The 2260-nt window shown below is 42.5% G+C and overlaps 1 protein-coding gene across 1 annotated transcript in view; it reads right to left on the bottom strand.

The window, feature by feature from the left end:
- The window catches only part of LOC101849170 (natural resistance-associated macrophage protein 2), a 75469-nt gene that overhangs the window by 21398 nt on the left and 51811 nt on the right, over nucleotides 1–2260 (bottom strand). The window lies entirely within an intron of this gene.

The raw sequence follows: 2260 nt of genomic DNA, 5'->3' as shown, positions 1-2260 counted from the left end.
TCTCTCTCTCTCTCTCTCTCTCTCTCTCTCTCTCTCTCTCTCTCTCTCTCTTTCTTCGTTTCTCTCTCTTTCGCTCTCTATTTCTATCTATCTATCAGTCTATCTATCTCTATCTCTCTCGCGTTACTGCAGAGGGTCTTGTTAAAAACTGATGCTTTGACACAAGTAAAGATAATTCAACGACCTTTCCTGATACTCAAACCCTCCAAAATCTGTAACTATTTAAGCTGAAAGTGACACTAATGAGGTCATACACTCTCACACAAGCACACTTGGCGCACCCGATAGAGAAAATTCGTTCGCTGTCTGTTCTATGAGTCAGTATGTTAGAAGGGCACACATCGAAATAATTCATTATCCATGCCACTCCAGGCACAAAGGTGGGCGGGTAAAAAGTTTAGCTGTTTGAGTAAAGCTAAGCGTGCTAGTTTGTCACAGGCCAAGTTCGTCATAGGCCTAGTTTGCCACAGGCCTCGACGGTGCCCGGCAAGATGGAAGTTATCACTGACACTTCAAAAAAGAGTAAGCAACACAATAAGGTCATATAGGTGCTGAAGATAAGAGGTGTTACGAGAGAGTAACAAACACAAAATAGAAGGAGGGGAGAAAGGGACGACAGATGTTTGATAGGAAAGAAGGAGCAAACCACACCAGAGCACCTGCCAACCTCCCGCTGTTTTCTACTTAATGGTCTTCCAATCCGGTACCACCCACAATAGTCAACGTATTTTATACAGGCTTCTTGGGATGGTCAATAGCCGCATTAAAAATCTAAATAAATAAATAAAAAATAACATAAATAATAATGTTATTGATCCCAGAAGGGCAATTTGGTTTACAATGGCAAACATACATACACACATATAAATAAATAATTATAAATACCCACATAAATACATACACATATACATACATAACTGCATGATATTACACTAATACAGAACATGTCATTGCTGGTCGCCACTGTGCGGCGCCCAGTATTTTGAGCTAGGGTTGTCGTGTCTTACTCAAGGGCACACCCCAGTGACCACCCACCTAAACCCTGTGTCAACGACACTTACTTGACTTTATGCTTGAGTCTAAACTCACTACTCATTTAGCCACTGGAGCCCCCGCCAGAAAACCCTAAGAGTGGCTCTGTAAGTCTGACCTGTAGCTCGCCTAGCTAGCACCGTGCAAATGAACGTAGCGTGTGCCTGAGCAGCGTCGCTGTATGGTCTGTCTGTTGTCAGCTGAGCTGCACGACGCGTCAGACGAGCTATTCAACAATGTTGTAAAACACGTCGGACATGTGTCACACGCAGCTTCGCTTCGTTTATATTTTCGACTGAATTTCTTCACAGATCATCAAAATCAGCAAGAAGTAAGTATTATTAGGTGCTTTACTATTAGATATAGATGCTAGCATCAACACTTGACCACAAAATCCCAAGAAATGCACGTTATCCTGCATTAAAATTTCGAATCGAGAGGTCGATCTAATTTCGACTGTTTGTTTACATTCGTAGGCCTGTGTGCTTCTATCCTAGTGCGGCTGTGCTGACACGCAGAGGGTCTCCACTCAGACACAAAAGTCAACGCACAGTAAGGCTGTGCTGACACACAGAGGGCGCTCACTCACACACAGAAGCCAACGCACAGTACGGCTGTGCTGACATGCAGAGGGCGTGCGTTTGGCGAGCTAAAGGTCAGACCTATAGAGCCACTCTGGGACCGGCCTAACCCACCTTGTCCAACTGACACAGCACGGGTATATCGCGGTCAGTGAGGTAGAACGAATTATCGCAGTACACCGTCAAGTGAACTGGCACCAAGAACAAGTGGTGCGATTTGAAAAAAAAACAGTCGCATGGTGAAAATTTCATTTACTTTTTGAGGAGCACTCAGTTCTGAACAATCTGCTCTTTATTTGATTAAAAACTATATCTCTGTTCCAAAGTTATGCATGTTTGAAGTTGGTTAGGTTCTTTTTCTTTCTCTCCCTCTCCTTCTTTCTCTCTCCTATCCAACTCTCATCTCTCTCTCTCTCCTATCCAACTCTCATCTCTCTCTCTTTCTATCTCTCTCTCTCTCTCTCTCTCTCTCTCTCTCTCTTTCTCTCTCTATCTCTCTCTATCTATCTATCTATCTTTCACTCTCTCTATCTATATATATATATATATCCATCTCTCTTCATATCTATCTATTTATCGATCTCTATCTATCTATCTATCTATCTGTCTATCTATCTATCTATCTATCTATCTATCTATCTATCTAT

The sequence above is a fragment of the Aplysia californica genome, unplaced genomic scaffold (genome assembly GCF_000002075.1).
Source record: "Aplysia californica isolate F4 #8 unplaced genomic scaffold, AplCal3.0 scaffold00982, whole genome shotgun sequence".
Classification (NCBI taxonomy): Eukaryota; Metazoa; Mollusca; class Gastropoda; order Aplysiida; family Aplysiidae; genus Aplysia; species Aplysia californica.
Note: the sequence above shows the minus strand (reverse complement) of the source record. Positions and strands in the feature narration are given on the sequence as shown.